A 10,903-nucleotide genomic window follows, 5' to 3' on the forward strand; every position below is an offset into this window, starting at 1 on the left:
TCACTGTATCACAAATTTCAGCTGTTTGGTAAGTATTTGTATTTCTCTTAACAAAATTTAAAAATTTACCACTGAAAAATGTTTTAAAAACGTTGCACTTGGAGGTTAATGTGGAATATTCCGGAAATATGGAACAGAGTGGTGAAAATTACAGATAATTACGTAAATTTGGGAAAAATATATTTAATGTACACTAAATACAATTCTGGGATTGCTCTTGTTTTAAGCTCTTAAAAGAATTACTCGTCAGTAACAGAAAAAGTAGTCGATGCGACAAAATATCTGTTAAGTTCATGAACTTCAAAACAAAGTTCTGAAACAATTATTTGCTTATGTCGTAGATGATTCGTTCACCTTCATTTATTTGCGGAGGTCACGAATGCAATCTTCGTTCTCAGCACCTGCACAGTCAGGTTGGGGCCATATTTATTAAGTATTCCATATTTTTCGACACGTCATCGTGTACTTCACAATATTAAACCAGAAACAACTGTATCCATAACTAAAAATCGAGCAATAGATCTACATAACGATCTGCTTTTACTTAATAAATTGCATAGTTTTAATCGTTAGCGTATATTTTAAACAATTATCGCATATTTTTGTAATCTTAACTGCAAAGGTTTAGACTATAAAAACATTTTTTCTGTACTATCACTTAACACGATGTCTGCAGACGAACATCACGGGAACCTTTTGAAGTAGTTCATGCGCTCTCGCTTGAGAGCTCCAATCGAAGGATGAAAAATCATGGTATTCCATATTTTTCGATCATTCCATTACACTCAAAGTTTACCTATATACATAAAATTCTGTTACTGAAGTTTTATTCTCGGTTTTGTAACTGTTAATGCCCCGACAATAATAACTCTTACTTAGCAACACTAGTCGTGTTTCTCGTGTATTTTTATGCAAACTAACGCAGACTTTTCTAAATGGCCTTTCTGATGGGATGAAGCAGTTGAGACTTAATACGTTTCAATTTCTCTACAGTCAGTTAAAAAGTGGTTTACCAACGTGAACTATAGACTGTAGTAGCATTTGTTGATCTTACGGCCGCATTTGATACCGCATGGCGCGATGGCCTGCTACTTAAATTTGCAGAAGTCATACCATACAAAATACTGGTATATCTATTTATCATTGGCAGTCCCTTTGCTTGGAGTATCTAAACTGTTGTTTGAGAAGTTGCGTTTACTGCAAACAATGAGCCGAAAAAGAAGTTAATCTAACTAAGTGTTTTTCACAAAAGTGTACTGAGTCGCCTACTAAGGAAAACCAGAGTCTACCTAAGTTCTCTTCAAAAATCGCAACACTATGTTTCATACTTCCTTACTTCTCCGACAAGAGATTTGACGAAATCTTAACTAATTTCTGGTCTTATGAAGAGAAGTTCCTTGAAATGTTGTTGTTGTTGTTGTTGTTGTTGTTGTGGTCTTCAGTCCTGAGACTGGTTTGATGCAGCTCTCCATGCTACTCTATCCTGTGCAAGCTTCTTCATCTCCCAGTACTACTGCAGCCTACATCCTTCTGAATCTGCTTAGTGTATTTATCTCTTGGTCTCCCTCTACGATTTTTACCCTCCGCGCTGCCCTACATTACTAAATTGGTGATCCTTTGATGCCTCAGAACATGTCCTACCAACCGATCCCTTCTTCTAGTTTCCTTGAAATATGAAATGTATTTTTTTTTTCTTTTTCTTTTATGGCTCATCCACGGCAATGAATAACGCTCGAGTAACTGTTCTGTGGAAACTGCTGCTGCCGCTACTGAAAACTACTAAAAAGGCACGTCTGGGTGGCAGACTACTAATGAACTCTGTGTTCAATGAGTCACGTAAGGCGTCTGTATTTTAAATTGAAATTGTGAAAACTTTTTTTCTAATGAACGACAAAGATTGGGTAATGGATGATGAAGTGATGAATTACGTTAATGCTGATTCCTTTAGAAGGTGTACAGGCCAATTAAGTAAAGTATCTTAACAAAATTATTCTTCATTATAATCAAGAATTGCAAAGAAACTGCAAACTCTGCAAATACTTTAAAGTTGTTTGTTCAGTTGTGTCATGTTCAAAGAATTATTGCAAAATGCATACGTTCATCGTAGATTACAAAAGGTTGCATTAATTGAGTTAATCTTTCATGAACTGTCGCTAACATTACCTAATTGAGAAGAGGGAGAATGTTCTGTGTCAGGTACTAAATTGTTATAAATCTTTCCTTAACTGTCGCTAACATTACCTAATTGAGAAGAGGAAGAATGTTCTGTGTCAGGTACTAAATTGTTGTAATGGTGCGTAGGCAGCAGCTCACGTGCAATTAAAGCAAAGGCAATTATTACTTCATAATGAAGTCTTGATCAAATCAAACAAAAATTTTTTCTCTCTCACAGTAAAGATATCAAAAGTCACGTAATAAAATCAATTTTCTCAATGAAGATAAACTGTCATCATTCTTGCCATACCGCTTTCTCGGGTGTAGCTCATTTCACGATTACACGATACGGCCGACCTGTGTCTGAGAACAGCATCCGTGAGGACCGGCCGACGCAGAGATGTTATTGCAGACGCGCAGTGTCACAGATGACATTGCGCGCTGTCTAAAAAATAAAGTAAGCGCGACTGCCGTCTGTGTATCCTAGATATAAGGGTTGATAGTGAACAAATATCTTTCACAACCCCCTGGCTTCTGAGGCCAGAATTCTGCAGAGTAAGTTTTATGGAGGATAAGGCTTACTCTGAGAAATTCGCTAACGAAGTTATAAAAAAAAATCTCTATTGTGAACAGAAGTGAGATGAAACAATTGTTTTAACAAAAAAGTATCTCAAATTACAAATAACCTTGAGAGATGTACAATGAATAAAGATGTAGCAATGGAAGCACGTGCTTAAAAAGTTGTAACATATTGAAGATATTTGAGTTTGAAGTACATCATACTGAAGTGTGCAGTGTGGAATGTTCTGCTCACAACATGGAAGTTCGTAGCACATTACGAGAGGGCGTAGCACATTATCATCACAGTGACCTTCGCTGAAGACTCAGTGCGAGACTGAGTTCCAGATGTGCCCCACTGACATCGACAAACAAGCATGTGCTCTCTCACAACTCAGAGCCCAAATGATTGTGACTTATCCGGCATTTAGTGGTACTAACTGGAGTAGAAAATCGTACATATGCACCATAAAGCGTCTCGTAATAATAGGAAGACATGTTATATAACGTTGTTAAGAGCAGACTCAGGGAATGAGGTACCAGTTTCTAGATCTCTGCTGACAGCTCAAAGCTCAAAAGTTTATCAGTTACACAGCATGATGTAAACAAACAGTGAGAAACAGACGATCTACCAGTCCATTAAATGATTGCGTGCAATTGTTAAACTTGTCATAGCTCTTTGCTATAAACATGACAGTTTCTTTGGTAAAAGTGTGTTACTTGCTTACAGTGTGCCTCACAGCTGTGTCATATTGCTGGTGTTCAAATGTCAAATCCCAAATTACTGAAATCAGGCTACGAATAGTGTTACAATGTGTGAACAAGTTATTCGCAATAAACAAAACAAAATCTTAGGATTAGAAAATGTACAATACGAATATATGGGCAAACAACGCACATCAGGGCGACAGAACATAGAAGTAGAAATGACATAGGAAAGAAAATGTTGCGTTCATATTCATAAATTAATATAAAACTTCTTCATAGGAATAGGTCATGTTAAAATTATTTCTTGTATACAAAAGTGTAGAGAAAGGTAGTTACAAAATTCCACAAAACGTTGTGGTTTCAGTTATGTTCAAAATTTTCTTTCTTAGGTAGAAGCATGTTGATTCATAAAATAAGCTGTATTTGCATATGTGAAAGTGTGATGTGTGAAGCTAAGTACATCAGCAATTACCACCTTTCAAAGTACTACTTTCTACAGAATGCTCGAGCTCAAGCTTTTACTGAAGGATACAGGATGAGTCTGGGAAAGAAAGGCTTCATGCACAAATGACCTGTTGTTCCTGGTATAAGAATGCGGTAGTCATTAAGGGCAGTCAGTTGTGAGTCATATATGTAATATAGCCGTAGCAAAATTAATTTCTTAACCTATGCACGTGTCTACTTGGAATATTAGACTAATATTAACATCCTTATTCTACCCCACATACCAAATAAATTTAGAAGTTCAAGCATGCCTTAAAGTTACATACAGAGTGAAATATTGGTACACATGAATGACTACAAACTTAATTCACCATCTAACAATAAGTACACAATAAGACAAAGAAAGTCCAAAGGGTATAATTACTTACGGGCTAACATGTCCTAAATTTTCTTGTTACAGGTTATCTAATGTTATATATTTTAAATTTCTTTGGTATTTTCCTCCTCCAAGAAAAAGATAAAATTACCTTCTGTCACATTATCTCTTGTTATTCATCTCATCTTTCATTCTGGCCCCTGTGCTATAATTACCAAGGACAAAATGGGTGTAAGAACAAACTGAGACGATATCACAACAAAAGTTTTCACCTGAGGTAAACTATAGTACTTTTCTTCACGTCAATCTGTATGTGTCTAATAGAAAGCTTTCTTGCACAGAGAAAAAATTACTTATTGCAGAAGTATAAGTATATTATTCCTCAAATCATTTACTAAAAATTACACATCGACTGAGGTAGAGCAAATAGCAAGGTTGTCAAAAGAAACTTCATTGCATAACTAAAGGTAGCTCCCCAATACCTATAAAGAATTTTGTTTCATTATATTTAAAAGCATTTATTACAAATCAGTCATAATAAGGTCCCTATAACCTCTAACTCAATGCCGTTCGGGGTAGCCGCGCGGTCTTGGGCGCCCTGTCACGGTCAGTGCGACTCCCCTCGTCGGAGGTTCGAGTCCTCCCTCGGGCATGGGCGTGTATGTTGTCCATAGCGTAAGTTAGTTTAAGATAGACTAAGTAGTGTGTAGGCTTAGGGACCGATGACCTCAGCACTTTGATCCCATAAGACCTTACCACAAATTTCCGAATTTCTAACTCAACTTCATATCTCTTACCCTCATCATCAGCAATATATCGTAATATAACTTCGTAATCATATACACATTTTCTTGGCAAAATGTTTGATCATGCAATCCTTGTAATCATTATCATTGTCTCTATCCATAAGATACATATTTCAACACCATCGTTTCTACTTAGTAAAAAATTCCTTATGACTCTCAGCTTGTAACGTTGACACTATCCTACTGTTTTACGACACACTTCATCGAATAGGAAATTACCTCCTTCGATCATCCACCTGAAATTCTAAATACAGCAAACACTAAACGAGGTGTAACAATAAAGCAATGAGACTGATGTGAAAAAAAAATGTTGTTTACCGTTTTAAGTTTAGTGTTGTCCCTTCAAAGTTGTTCCCTTCTGATTGCACACACTTTTTCCAGCGCTTATGCCATTGGTGGTAACATTTCTGGAACTTGTTTCTGTAATAGCCTCCAAGACCCTCGTCACAGCTTTTTGGACATCTTGTCTGAAAATGGTGTCCCTTGACCGTCGTTGTGTCCCTTGGAAATAGAAAAAGTCGCACGGAACGATATCTGGTGAATTAGGTGGCTGTGATAGCACTGGAATTTGTTTTGAGGTTAAAAATTGCTGTACTGACAGAGCAGTATGGGATGGCGCATTATCGTGATGCAGAATCCAATTATCAGCAATGTTGGCACGGACATGAAGAACTCTTTTACGAAGTCTTTATTTGTAGTAATATTGGTTAACTGTTTGTCCAGGAGGCACCCACTTTTTATGAACAATTTCCTTGTAACCAAAGAAGCCCACAAGCATGCATTTCACTTTTGACTTTGACATGCGAGCTTTTTTTGATCTGGGTTATCCCTTTGAGCACCATTCCGAAATGGCGTTTTGTCTCTGGATCGTACTGAAAAAACCAACTTTCATCGCCAATGATAACACGGCTCAACAATTCTGGATTGATTTCCGTTTGCTCTACCAGATCGGATGCCACATTTTTCCGTGTTTCTCGCTGTTGCGGTGTGAGATTTTTGGGGACCATTTTTGCACAAATCTTTCTCATACCAAGATCTTCAGTTATTATTAGACGAACTGTTTCTCAATTGATGTCAAGTTCATCTGCAGTCATTTTCACGGATAATCTTCGATCAGATCGTACAAGTTCATACACCCTGGCCAAGTTGACATCCGTTCGTGAGGTTGATGGTCGTCCACTGCGGTCTTCGTGTTCAACATTCGTTCTGCCTTCACTAAACATTTTATGCCAACGAGTTCTTGACATAACTTTCTATCCAAAAGCCTTCTGAAGCTTACCGTAAGCTGCCGTCCAGTTTTCACTCAATTTAACGCAAAAAGAAACGGCATACCGTTGCGCAATACAGGGTGATTCAAAAAGAATACCACATCTTTAGGAATTTAAAACTCTGCAACGACAAAAGGCAGAGCTAAGCACTATTTGTAGGCGAATTAAGGGAGCTATAAAGTTTCATTTAGTTGTACATTTGTTCGCTTGAGGCGCTGTTGACTAGGCGTCAGCGTCAGTTGATGCTAAGATGGCGACCGCTCAACAGAAAGCTTTTTGTGTTATTGAGTACGGCAGAAGTGAATCGACGACAGTTGTTCAGCGTGCATTTCGAACGAAGTATGGTGTTAAACCTCCTGATAGGTGGTGTATTAAACGTTGGTATAAACAGTTTACAGAGAATGGGTGTTTGTGCAAAGGGAACAGTTATGGACGGCCGAGAACGAGTGATGAAAATGTAGCACGCATCCAGCAAGCATTTGTTCGCAGCCCAGGAAAATCGACTCGCAGAGCTAGCAGAGAGCTGCAAATTCCACAATCAACTGTATGGAGAATCCTACGAAAAAGGTTAGTTATGAAACCTGAACGTCAACTACCCGAGGCGATGGATCGGCCGCCAGGCAGCCCGTGACAGAGCACTTCATCACTGGCCTCCAAGAAGCCCTGATCTTACCCCCTGCGATTTTTTCTTATGGGGGTATGTTAAGGATATGGTGTTTCGGCCACCTCTCCCAGCTACCATTGATGATTTGAAACGAGAAATAACAGCAGCTATCCAAACTGTTACGCCTGATATGCTACAGAGTGTGGAACGAGTTGGAGTATCGGGTTGATATTGCTCGAGTGTCTGGAGGGGGCCATATTGAACATCTCTGAACTTGTTCTTGAGTGAAAAAAAACCTTTTTAAATACTCTTTGTAATGATGTATAACAGAAGGTTATATTATGTTTCTTTCATTAAATACACATTTTTAAAGTTGTGGTATTCTTTTTGAATCACCCTGTATTATGTGGTTCCATTTTCGTGACGAGAGACAAAACACGTGTTGACTTATTACAGCACAACTCACGACTGAGCAGTTGCATCGATGTGCCGCTTGGACTAGAGGCAGCTTATAGACCATGGTCAAACGTATTGTGCCTAGGCAAGCCTGCAGGGTTGCCACATCTTGCAAAGAACATCAGTCTCATTACTTTATCGTCGCACCTTGTACATTTACACGAGTTCACATGGTAGAGAAACCTGTGATTCTTTCCGTCCTGCCGAATATTAAATGTTATCTCTTCCTGTAAGGAAAGCTTCATTAGTAGACAGCGTAATTGTTTGATGATGTCTTCATTTAAATTTGTACAACATTGTGCATTGTTAGCAAAGGTAAAAGTACATATATAAGTATGAATACCTAATGCAAAAAAAACTGGTACAGAATATAACATTCAATCATAGTTGAGGTTGTAAGAAAAGGAAAATTCTACAAAAAGACTGCCTGATAAATCATGTCTGAGATGGCATCATTGCTCTATAATAACAAAACTGATTTAAGAAGTAAATGTGGCAAAACCGATATAAAGCCGTTCGTCTTCCTCAATAATATTTCCATGTCTGACATGCCCGTAAAAGCTTGTCTCAGTCGATAAACGCCTTAACGCTGGAAATGTGGTGCCAGCTTCTAGTTATCTTTCTATGTGAACAGCGATGGGATGGCAATCCATCGAATGCAAAAAGGTCCGACGTACAAGAGAAAGAATTTCTGACACTCACCTTTACCTTTGAGAGGTAAAAGATCCGGGCGAAATGAAACCTTTTGATTTAAGTGAAATTCTTTATTGTTCATTTTTTATTGTTGAGTGCGTTTCCTTCTCTGTTGCTTGTTTTATGTTTTTGACTGCAATGTCAATGGGTTCATGATGTCGTAAACATCGTCGCTCTGCAAAACGAATACTTTCTCTAATGCAATCTGGTGGTAGCATTTTTTCAACACTAAATGAGGAGAAAGCAGTATGGAGTCTTTGGCAGAGATTATCATTTCCTGAAAAATGTTTATATATCTATCCCATTCAGTCTGTTTCCTGTGGCAGTACAATCTACATAATTTACTTAATACCTTCATTATACGTTCTGCAGTGTTTGATTGTGCGTGTATAGGAAAATAAAGATACGTTGAAAACTCTTAACAAAGGTTGTAGTTACTGTTTCAGCTGTCGCTTTTCGTAAAGGTATGAATGTAACATTTTTAGAAGCTATTTCTACTGCAAAGAAAATGTAATGATATCCTTTTGTCGTTGAGACTGGTCGGTAGTGATCAACTGCGGCTAGATGGCGTAATTTCACTAAAATGACAGGAAAAATGTGAGCAAAGTGTGGAACTGTGGGTGATTTCGCTTTCTGATAATGTTAGCAATTAGCAAGAACACGATGAATAAGTTTTTCCACGTTCATTAAATAAGAAGTCTGACTTAGAATCGGAGAACATTTTCTTGCGACATAATGAGCACAACTGAGATGAGTATACAACACAAGTTTGTTTATTAGGTCTTCCGAAATGCAAGCCAAGTAGAGCTGTTCGGATTCTGTCGTTTGAAATAAATGTTGTGCCTCACTAAGTAGTAGTTTCTGACAGTCAAATTGTTCTCGCGGTACTGTCATTCTTCGATGCCTCCCCAAATCGGTTCTGCAGTGTCGCTCAGAGCGGAGGGAATGAAATTTTCAAAAGCTACTTGTTGTTCCCAAAAATGATTCAAATGGCTCTGAGCACTATGGGACTTAACTTCTGAGGTCATCAGTCCCCTAGAACTTGGAACTACTTAAACCCAACTAACCTATGGACATCACACATATCCATGCCCGAGGCAGGATTAGAACCTGCGACCGTAGTGTTTCCAAAAATGGCTAAAGTGTTTTAGGTACCTCTGCTGTATCATGTTCCACCAATGGATCGTAAAGGAGCGTCAGCAACGTAGCTCTGTGTGCCAGGAATGTGTATCACAGTAAACTGAAATTCCTGCAGGTACAGCACCCTGAAACGTGGCTATGTGCTGTGCACCAATGACGACGCTTCAGATAAGCAATAGTTTTAAGAACTTCTTGTGACACCTAAGAATATGAGGTGGCTTCAGAAAGAAACCAGGTTGTTGTACGGGCAATAAAACTAAAGTTCTAGCCTTTTTAATTAAGCGAGCCCCGATTAGAATGCAGGGGGATGGCAGACAGACGGACGGCCAGAGCGGAGGCAGCGTGCCGAACGGTTACGAGAAGAGCCGTGTCGGCAGCGGTAGGCCAGCACGGTGACTTGCAAGAACGCGAAGGCGGAAGGACACAGAAAAACCAGGTGTAGCTTAGAAATACGACGCAGCACCACCCACAGGCGGACACTCCTTGCGGATGGAGAAGATGGACTGGTACGACAAGAGACTGCCGAAGGGTAGAAAAGTAGTTCGTTTGAAAAAACTTGAAATTAGAGCAGAGGAACAGAGTAAAATTTGCAGAAGAGTGTAAATCAAAAGTGTATTTGCGCAGAAAATATAAGGTAAAATGTGTCTGTTTTAAGGGCAGAGGTGGTGGCTGACGTCACAAGCGGTTTAGTGATGGAGAAGAGCGCACAGCTCGCCATTGTGGAGGACTAGCGATTAGACCGGGGAGCAGTACGATAGCCGGCAATTGCGCTCCCGCAAGATTTCCAACTAAGCTTTGCTTTTTGGCTAAATCTGTATAAGACCGTGACAAAGGAATGTGCGCGTAGATGGTGAAATTATTTTGACTGTGAATGAATGCTTATCTTAACATGTGACAATTACTGAGGTATACAAGCAAATAGTTAATTGAGCAAAGCTTGGTGCATGCAACATCACGACAGTCATTTAACACGGTAAGTCAGCTGCTGTGCTCGCCTTTGTGTTGAAATTCTGTTTTTGGTTTCTGCCAGTGATCATTATGACCAATTGGTTATGATTATGCTTGTTTTTATGTGGGGTATTAAGTGTAAGTAATGACTGAGTTCCGTGGCATCCGGTAATACAAGATCCTGGCCTTGTGCACGAAAAGACCCGCGTGGCAGCTGAGTGAAGGATATTAAAACGATCACAATTGAGATTAGCCTAATTGAGACAACAACCAAAGGCAATCGGTATCCGACAGTGGTCTTGAACCCACTTAGAGGGGCATATCCATCTGACCGCTATCTGACTGGATTCTGGCGTGCAAACTACGATTTTGCAACTTGTTTGTAGTTAACTCTATCCAAGTATTTTGAGGCCTGAGAGCTGCGTTGCGTTGTTTAGTAGCATCGCAATTCCTCTCCAAAACCTTAGTTCTAAGCATTTGATAAGTCCAGAATCCACAGGGTGGCGAATAACGTACGAGCGGCAGGTAAGATTACAGGTCGAGAAAGAGCGGAGGCCGACTACGCTGCCAACGTGCAGGAAATCACAAAGAGGATCTGCCACGCATCCCTGTAAATCTACCTCTTACCGTACGAGACAGTTCAATGGGTCCAGTACGTTATAAATTAGGGTTTGTCATTCCGCAGAGGGGATGTTACAAAGTGGTAAATGGCCAACCCAACGAGCCAAACGTCTGTGGGAGAATTCTG

This window comes from Schistocerca serialis, chromosome 5 (assembly GCF_023864345.2).
Source record: "Schistocerca serialis cubense isolate TAMUIC-IGC-003099 chromosome 5, iqSchSeri2.2, whole genome shotgun sequence".
In the NCBI taxonomy this organism is placed as follows: domain Eukaryota; kingdom Metazoa; phylum Arthropoda; class Insecta; order Orthoptera; family Acrididae; genus Schistocerca; species Schistocerca serialis.